Genomic DNA, 10,707 nt, shown 5'->3' with positions numbered 1-10,707 from the left:
TAAGAGATCACACGACTCATTTAGCAATGTACCGGAAAACTTTTCATCCTGTGGGACAACGAGGATTCTTGGACCTCCTATAAAGAAAACGCACTTCTGTGCTCTTGAGTTTCCCTATAAGAACTTTTATTGGCATACACATCGCACCAATGTTGAAGTTGCAAGATCATACAAAAAGATTACGCATGATTGGCAGAGATCTCACAGGTGGAAATAAGACCATCAGTAAAGCTCATGACACCAAAAGGGATTGGTATTCCATATGGTATTACAGCGTTACTATTATTGGCCTATGTGTGAGGAGGATACTGCGCTTTAGTGGTTTCAACTTAAATCAAAAACTTTGACTTTACAGACTAATTTGGTTTTTAAACGCTCTTTTGCATTGGCTAACACAAAAGCTCTTATTAGGCGCCGCGAAGTAAGCGGGCATTGGCTAGTAGATATTAAAAATGATTTAAATGAAGAATACGAGAATTTTGTTCACATAAAATTATGACCAAAGATAAATCTTATCGACAAATATTCCCAAATATTCAAAATAAACCATGGTTTCATTGAAATTCCAGTAAGTATTAAACAAAATTCAGCGGCTCCGCTGGCTTGGCCATGTCGTTCGGATGGACAGAAACGCTCCTGCTCTGAAAATATTCAACGCGGGCCGCGATGCTGGGAACAGAGGAAGAGGAAGGCCTCCTCTGCGTTGGAAAGACCAGGTGGAGAAGGACTTGGCTTCACTTGGCATTTTCAATTGGCGTCAGTTAGCACAGAAGAGAAATGACTGGCGTGCTGTTTTGGACTCGGCCAAAATCGCTTAGGCGGTTACAGCGCCAAATAAGAAGAAGAAGATTAAACAAAATTAATGGAATTCAAACAAATCCTTTATTCAAAGGGACATATGAAGAAATATACAAATAGTAAAGATGCAAATGATATAATGCATATAAATTAATCTTTTAAAAATTATTATATTTGTAGCATTAAAAATTACATATTCAATATCTTCAATTGAATTACATTTGTATTTTTTTTATTTAAATGTTTTAGTAATGTAATGGTTACATTTAAATGTTAGATGTTCATCGTAACTTAATTACATTTGGTTTTTTAAAAATGTAATTTTTTGTAATGCTTTTTACTTTTTTCTACAATCAGTCTTATGAGAAAAATCAGAATCATCTTATGAGAAATCAGTAGTATGAGAAAATGTACACGGACCTTTATTTACCTTTGAGCAAAAGCTGGTTATAATTTAAAAACAAAGGAAGGAAAGTCGTCCTTGTCCATATGATTATCATGTGCTGAGAAATAGTTTTTTGCATTTTTTGACAAACGTATTATTTTGAGTTGCGACTCTTTTGAAGACGGTGTGCGATATTATAAAGGTCTTGTTAAGAGTGGGCTGCACCTGCACTTGCGCTACGATGATGTTGAGTTTGCGGTAAGGAAAAATTCGAATCCGGTAAGGATCAAATTCGAATCCTGGAAGTGTGCAAAGGCTGCACTTGACCAGCCCAAAGGCTGCAGTGTTAAAAATAGCACACAAATGATCTTGACCTGCGCAAGAAAAAATCTATATATAAATACGCCACAAGAAAATTTTGCAATCCCTTTTTTGAAGGCACCGTTCGCTCGATTTCAATGAAACATACACCGATTTAAAGGATATAACTTCCTCTTATCCAGAAATGTTAATCCCGATATATAGGGCGCGTGGCATCTGACATATAGACTAAAATGTGAAAACCACTATATCTCGAAAACGAATTATGCTGAGGAACCAAAACTTAGCACAGATGCCTAGATTGTAAATACCCTACTTACGGGTGACAAATGGTAGGTACTGGGAAAGTGGGCGTGGCACCTCCTATACAAACTAAAATTTTTTTATCGGTCATCTCTGTAACCGCCTATGCTAACATCCTGAAGTTTGACACAGCAACATATGTTGTCAATACCGTACTTACGGCGAAACATGGTAGATTTGCGAAAAGGGGGCGTGGCACCGCCCATACAATCTGCAATTCTCATATCGCTTATCTCTGGAACCGCTTATGCTGACTTCCTGAAATTTGACACAGCAACATATGTTACCAATACCGTCCTTACGGCGAAAAGTGGTCGATTTTGGAAAAGGGGGCGTGGCACCGCCCATACAAACTGCGATTCTGATACCGCTTATCTCTGGAACCGCTTATGCTGACGTCCTGAAACTTGACACAGCAACATATGTTGTCAATACCGTACTTACGGCGAAAATTGGTAGATTTTGGAAAAGGGGGCGTGGCACCGCCCATACAAACATGAAATTTTCATATCGCTTATCTCTGGAACCCCTTATGCTGACGTCCTGAAATTAGACACAGCAACATATGTTGTCAATACCGTACTTACGGCGAAAAGTGGTAGATTTTGGAAAAGGAAGCGTGGCACCTCCCATACAAACTGCTATTCTCATATCGCTTATCTCTGGAACCGCTTATGCTGACGTCCTGAAATTTGACACAGCAACATATGTTGTCAATAACGTACTTACGGCGAAAATTGGTAGAATTTGGAAAAGGGGGCGTGGCGTCTCCCATAAAAACTGACATTCTCATATTGTTTCCCTCTGGAACCGCTTATGCTAACGCCTTTAAATTTGACCCAGCTATTTACGCCATCAATAACGTGCTTAAGGCGAAAAGCGGTAGATATTGAAAAAGGCGGCGAGGCACCTCCCATACAAGCTGAACTTAGCATTTCACTTATCTGTGTAACCGCTTATGCTAACGTTCTGAAATTTGACACAGCTGCATATGAATCATTACCGAACTTATGTCGAAAAGTGGTGTGTATTCGAAAGGGGGATGAGGCACCTCGCATACAGAATGCAATTTCCATATCGCTTATATCTGGAACCACTTATGTATGATAGGTAAAGTAATGGGATTTGGTACACCTACATATATATACTTTAAAAATGGTAAACATCATTCAATTGGGAGCCATTTCCTACCAGATTTCTAAATCGCATTGAATGATTGTTATTTTTTGTAATAATTTTTGAAATGATCAGTGTGTTTCTCTTCCGTTAGGTGGCGCAGGGATTGAGAGTTAGAGATGGACATGGGACTAAATATTAAGTCCCGATCCCGCCCATCCCGGAATTCAATTTTTAACTTCCGAACCCCCTCATCCCGACGTTTTTATTAATTTTAAATAACAAAAATTTTATGAAAGATCTGGCATCCTCGAATTATTTGGTTTTGCTTTGCTGTTCGTTGTCGTCTCAATAAAACATACAAAGTACATATTTTATACAAATTTTTTAAGGAAGATTTTCTGAATTTGCGGAAGTTGCGGTTTTATCGGGAGTATCGTGAAAGGATTTTGATCCCATTCCGTCCGATAAATTTTTACAGACCTTCCCGATATCGCCCATCTTGAATCAGTACCGTGGATCCCGATATTCCGTGCCCATCTCTAATTGAGAGCTATCCTTAAAATGTATGGTCAGATTTTCTTCATCTTTAGAACACATAATAGCAACATAAAATTTGGTACAATTCGGTAGCCCAATCATATGATGCAAAAATATTGGGCTTTAGGCCCAATCTAGACAAAAACCCGTGTAAAATCGCCGCTGGAGAAGGAAATATTATATTTTGTTTTACACCTTTGAGGCACTTAACCTCTATTCTGATTGAAAGAATGAGGACTTTATGCAGATGAAAAGATTGAGGAGTTTATGCAGATGTTGGCAATTTAGTTTTAACGATCCAAGGGGCTGTCAGACCAATATAATCGAAAAAAGTATTTACAGTTTGGTTTGATATTTGTTTAACATAATAGTCAGTCAGGAACCGTTAGGCATCTCATCTATACATACAAATAAAGCATCGCTCACTCAAAATCGGTACTCGTTCCAGCAATTTCTGTACAGCATTTGTTGGAATGTATTAAAAAGTTGCAATGCAGATCGTTAGACAATAGATCTACCATTATGAGGTTTAAATTTCATAGTACTGGCTTTTTATTTGACAGTTTTATTCGCGTTGGAAGTTGCTGCTCAAAAAATAATGTTGAACAAATTCGTTGAAAATCCGACATATTCGAGATCAAAAATCAAATTAAAATTAAATATACCAAAAACTTATAATTATCCTCCAAAAATCAATGAATATATTCCTTTTGCTTAAACTAACGGGGTGAGCTAATCATTAAAAGACATCATTTCGCACCAGCTTAAGGATAAGGCTCTTTACCTGAATTAGGAAAAAAAACGGCTTATCAGAAGAAGATCGTGCGAGAGAATTGGAAAACGGTTATCCACAGTTCAGCGAATGCAAGCTATGGCAAAACTTAAACCTTATCGAGTTATAATATATAAAATTCTGTTAGATTAAATACATTTTATAACAAAAACCGCACCCGTTTACATTACTCCAACGTTCACACTAAATGTGGTATTTTATAATAATGACTAATAAAACATGTTTAAAACTGGACGGTCAACTCCGACGTTAAAAGTTGTAAGCAAAAAAAAACAGGGTGATATCCTCTTACAACTAAATCTATAGAAGTTGACACAGTTGTCAAAAGGCTATGAAATGACGAGAGAATCGAGGCAGTCCCATTAAAACTCGATCAGACTCCTCAATATGACCCCAGAAATATGCTGGAAGGAGCGCTTGCATAACGTGTCATTTCATTGTATCCTTTACTTTGGACCTTTTGTAAAGTGTTGGTGGGTTTTTATGAAAACTAATTATTCACAGATAACTTTAAATCGGCTTGAAGCCAATGATGTGAATAAAGTTCTGGAAGTCATCAATTTACGAATATGACCTATTTAAGTCAAATCGATGGTATTTATTTAAAACAAAATTAGTAGAGATGTGCGAGCCGTGGAAAAACATAAACTAAAGATAGTTTAGTAGAGCAAGTTGTCTACGCAAGCCTCTAGAACGGGTGTTCAGAAAATTTTTATCATTATCAAAGAAATTGTTATTTAGTTATTTATCCAAGCAAAATATGAAACTCTCGCTAACATGTATCTATAACGGAATGTTTTCTCTTTACTCTAACATATTAAATATTATTTTCTGAAATCCTATTAAAAAGATATAACCCATGCGTACCGATTTTGAGTGAACGATGCTTTACCTACATATGCATATTTTTATTACCTTCCTTTTGTTAGCTCGGGATGTAACTATGTAATATTGATGCGCCTAAAAGATGCAGCGATTTCTATTCTCAAGTTACTCACCTGATGACAGCACAAAGGGCAATTATAATAGGGAGGTTTTAGTTTTTTAAACTATAATTTTATTTGTTAATGAAAATTTAGGTTCCTTTCTCGGTATAATTTCGAAAGCTACTAAGAAGTTTGGTTTTAAGTTTTCCTATAAATTCGCTATAAATTTTGGTGGTGGACTTCAAAATCGTCATTAGCATAAAGGAGTCAATATTGGTGATAAGCAAAATTTAAAAGTGTATGAAAAAATTTCGAATTTCGACAACTGGGCGATACTAGTAACTATTAAATATTCCAATTTCGCTTTTATGGGGTGATATACTACTTGTAAATATGCAACGGCTGCACTTGACCAACCCAAAGGCTGCAGTGGTAAAAATACCTGATCCTAACCTGCACAAGAAAAAATATTTATTAATATTTGTACTTTCACTTTTACTTGTAAGCAGTGCATGGACTTTACCACTTTATTGGTAGATCTACCAACTTTTTAGCTGTTTTTTATTTTCTACCATTTCTACCAACAAAGGCTAAAAATCTACCAATATTTTCCCGAAAGAAAGCAAAGAGATTTAAATGAACACCGTGTATACATATTTTATCATGGAACATACCTAAAATAAATATGAGGAGTTAACTTTGACCATAACCAACTGTTTACGGAAATATTTTTCGTTTGCAATACGTTTTTTGTGGGAGACTGCCAAAGGAATGGTGTGCAAACTTAAATCATTTCAAAACTAATTTTAATCAAAAAATTTTTAAGTGCAGAGTAATAGTTTGTTTTATTGTAAAACAGGGCCAGAATCAAGACATCCGGGATCTAATCATATTCGAATCGGAATTTTCTTTACAGCTTTTGGTAGCGAATTCGCTTTTTAGGTTCAAAATGTATTTGAGAGAAAACAGCTGTTATTTTGTTTCATCCGATTCGAATCGTGTTTCCTTCGATCGCGGATGCCATGATTTGGGCCCACTTTTATGTACTACAGATTTATACCTTTTTTGTTGAATATTTTATTGTTTTATAAAGAAATACAATTTATTCGAAGGCGAATTCATATAATAAGGTGACAGCAAAAGTTCAAAAACAAAAATTCCACTAACAAATTTTACCGGTAATGACAATAAGAATTACAACAAAAACATCATTTTGACATTATAAATCCCCAAGGCGAAAATTCAGCTGCTTTGATAACACCATCTTACCTGCATTAGCTTTCATTTATCCTAAATGAGTAAAAACTATATAATAATGTTTCTTTTAAAAAAATCTACCAACTTCTACCAATTTTTGTATGTAAAATCTAGCAATATTAATTTTTTCGAAGTCCGTGCACTGCTTGTAAGCATGCAACGGCTGCACTGGACCAAAGTATTTCCGAGTGGACGCGCACACAGGGATGCTAGCAAGCTAAACTTACTTGCAACGGTTGCACTTGTTGTAAAACGCTACTTTTTGAATACAAATTGTGAATAACTCCCATACTCTGCAAAGATATATGTAAATTATTGTTTTAATTGAAAATATGAAAAATATTAAGGGTACTCATCTATTCGCGCAAGTTTCATATTTGGGCAATTAGGCAACTTTGCGCAGTGTCTTTCATGAGGACAATTTTATATTCTGTGCAATTTCAGACTTTTAATTATTTAACAATGCTTAAGTTAAAAAGTTGAACAATTGAAACTCGAATTTAAGAAAATATTTAAGTCTTAGGAAAAAGCGTTGAGCACAAATAAAAATGAAAGTAAATAAAATAGTTAATTGAGGGTTGCACATCACACTGCGCAAATTTGTGGGACACAATTTCCGCGCAAACTTGCCCTGTTCGTGCAAATAGCTTTCCATACAAATTTTGACATTTCATTTGCGAGGGTTTTAAGTTGCACAGTTTGCCCAGTTTGCAAGAGTTTTGCGCTTTTAAATGAGTACCCTTATTATTTTTGATTTTTATGGCATACTTACTTGAATTCGCGCAATAAGAAAATGAATTTTCACGAAACAATCGATGGAAATATCGACAGTGTTGCCTGTTGAACTTGAAATAGGAAGGAGTTGTTTAAGTGTCGAGATCTAAAACTGTTCAGCTACAGAACTAAATTCATCAGCTGATTTTATGTATGTTAATGATTCACTTATTGAAAGAGGATAGCACAGCTTTCTTAATGCTGAAAAGCGAATCAGATATAGCAAATGTGCTGGAATGAGAGTTAAAATCCTGGCATAAGCATCGGAGTGTCTCGTGTAATTCAAAATTAGTTTTACAAGTTTTCAAAAATAGGGGATAAAAGTGTCTTGATACACGGGAGGAAACATTAAGGCTAACTTCACCCAGAAGAAGCGGACTTGAAATTGAGCCTGTCAGGAATTTAACCATAAAAATTGCACCAAGCCTTTGCCTGCGCCTGGCAAGTGTAGGAAGATTAATAAGTTTTAATCGGCTTTTGTTGAGAATCCCAACGGAAATTTCTTAAAGCAAAAATTAGGAATTGTTTTTGAATTGATTTTATCTTGTGTAAAGAAATCGAAAACACTTCACCAATGTTTTAATAGTATAGAATTCATTTAATGTATATATTTAATTGAAGTAAAGTAAATGTATTTAGTAAGAATTCGAATTTAAATAATGCGTGCGCGTCGCCATAGCTCAACTGACCGACTGCCTAATTCTTCGTTTCTTCTTTCGTCCCCGTTGTACGGTCCGCTGTTTGTCGGATAGACTCTATGTCTGTAGTACAATTAATTAAGTAATTATTTTTATAAATCACATATTTTGCAATTTAACACAATAAAACCGCGTTTTCTGTCGAGAAATTGATTACTGAGACAATTTACTAATTTAACAATTTATTTTATCCTCCCATTCGGATTTGTTTACTTATGTCAAGCAAAAATAAAACTACTCAAAAACGCGAATATGTGGTAGATTTCAGACCTTGAGTGGTAGATGTGGTAGATGCTCAAAAATGTGGCAGATCTACCACAATTTGGTAGAAGTCCGATCACTGTTTCACAGTAAGAAATAAGACAATACGCAAAAATATGGCTTTATTTCTCAACGTAAAGTGAAATAAAGCCATATGGCGTTATTTCCTATGGTTTTATTGCACGGCATCATTGCACTACGCTATACAGGAACTGGAGAGCTGCAGACGATTCATCAGGCGATTGTAGACAGGGTTCGGATTTGCCTCATTTTAGCCCCTCGCTCGCTCGTTAGTTTGCTCTGAGCTCGCGCTCATCACGAGCAACAAGCGAGGCTGTTTGCAAACGAGTTCTTGTTAAGTACGAGCGCACGCGCTGAGCAGCCAGCGAGCGAGTAAGCAAACGAGGGCAGCGCAAGAGTAGAGCGACAAGCAAATGAGGGCCTCATTAGCTCTGCTCTCGCGAGAGCGTCGTTGCGAGCGAGGCACTAATTCCAGCAGCAGACGAGCGAGGCACTCATTTGCAGCAGCATACGAGCGAAGCAAATGAGGCATGCAGATTAGACAGGCAAACGGGTTGTTTGGACAGCAAAAATGTATGGGATAAAAATTGCATTAACTAAGAATTTCGAGTAAAGGAGTACGCACGCATGCAGATATGTATATACATACATATATACAAATATGTATGTATTTATTTATGTATATATTGTCATGCACAGAAGAATAGATGCGTGCTATTTTGACCAGTTTTGTCTACTAGGTAGGCACATATGTATGTGCATACATATCTAAGTAGGTATCATTTTTTTAATGTTCAATAATTTCTTATAAAATTTCAACTTATACACTTACATCTCTTTTTTTGCGGTTCTTTTTTATAGGGTTTTGAATTTATACGGGGTTTCAAACACTTTTTTCGCTGTAGCGATTTTGCTTTTTTGAGAGCTTATATTACCTTTTTTCAAGGTGTAAGGGGCAATGGTTTTGATAAATAATTTTTCTTTGTATTCTTACATACAAATAATTACTAAATAATTCGACTAAGTAACTTTGTTACATATGTATAAATGAGAATATAATATTTATAAAAATAATTATTTTGTCTTTCATTTCATAAATGAGTAGGACATTAGCATTTTCAAAGGAATATTCCTGGTTTAGTTCCCATACATATGTATGTATGTAGAAAATACAAACTACCCTTTGAGGTGTGAAACAGTATTTGATAATTAAGGCTGATCCACATAGAACTTTCGCGTTGACTTTGTAGTTGGCGTTGGCTTGACAGAACGCACGTTAATAATGTTAATAAATTAATGTGTATACATATATAATGAAGCTTGGCAGAGACTACTTTGGCCACTAAATTAACATACTAACGAGAGATAAATTAATATTTCATATCAATAATTGCATGAAAAATTATATTTCTTGCCCTCATTTGACTGAAAGGAAAAAACATTTCATATAATTTTATTTATTTATTTGCAACAGCTGGCGACCGATGCAGCGATCTTTCTGCTTTGTGTTGTCCTTAGCATTGCCAAATTTTGGCTATGGGGACGGCTGCTTTGAAATTCAACGTATGTGAACTGGCCCCTATTCTTTGTTTACGCAAATTTTCCCATGGTTACATATCCATGCATACATACATATGTACATATGTCCTTGAACAACAGGCCAGAAATAAATTTTTTCACCAAGGATTACATATATTTCATTCAGGTATACAGCATAACTGCTACAAGTAGCAAACTATTTTGGGGTGTTAGCAAGTGCTCACTTGTTTTTTGTTTATGCGGCACAGACGATTATAATATCTTCGTTACTTACTTTTCTCTGTAAAGACAAAATACATGCATATGTAAACATACATAAATATATACATACGTAAAAACTTACATGCATACATATATAAATATGCATGTTATGTAAAAATGCATGTGTTGTATAGTACACTCGGAACGCTCGCTCGTCGCTCACTCGTCTTACCTAGCAGAGCGAGTATGCAGACAGCTACTCGCCTCGCACTGCGAGCGAGGCAACCACAACAGCCTCTCTCGTTTAATTGGAACGCGAGCTAACAAGAAGCGCTCGCTCGTTTGCCGAGCAAGCCAAACTTCTCGTGCCTCTCCTCATTGCAGCTACGACACCGAGCTGCGAGCGCCTCGTTGTCTGCGAGGCATTGAGTAGGAGTTTGCTCGCTCGCTCGCTCGAACTCCGAGTTTTTGCCCACCCTGATTGTAGATGAAGGGGAAATGAGGGATGAAGTTGCCCGTAGTTTACAAATGTAAATTTTTTAATTATTTTCTTTACGCTTGGTTCGTTATCACGTTATCGGGTTATGTGGTTATATGAACAATAACAAAATACACTGAATGAAAATAACCAACTTTGACCTACCCAAACCCTTGTTTACAGATTATGTGATGAACTGCTTATTTGTCATTGTTGGAAAATACTACAAATTTAGTAGATGGCAGCACAAAAAAAACGAACTGGCATCATCAAATTAAGAATTTTATGTAGGTAGC

Source organism: Rhagoletis pomonella, unplaced genomic scaffold (assembly GCF_013731165.1).
Source record: "Rhagoletis pomonella isolate Grant_MI unplaced genomic scaffold, Rhpom_1.0 Rhpom_scaffold_00017, whole genome shotgun sequence".
Classification (NCBI taxonomy): Eukaryota; Metazoa; Arthropoda; class Insecta; order Diptera; family Tephritidae; genus Rhagoletis; species Rhagoletis pomonella.
The sequence above is the reverse complement of the archived record's forward strand: the minus strand, read 5'-3'. Positions refer to the sequence as shown.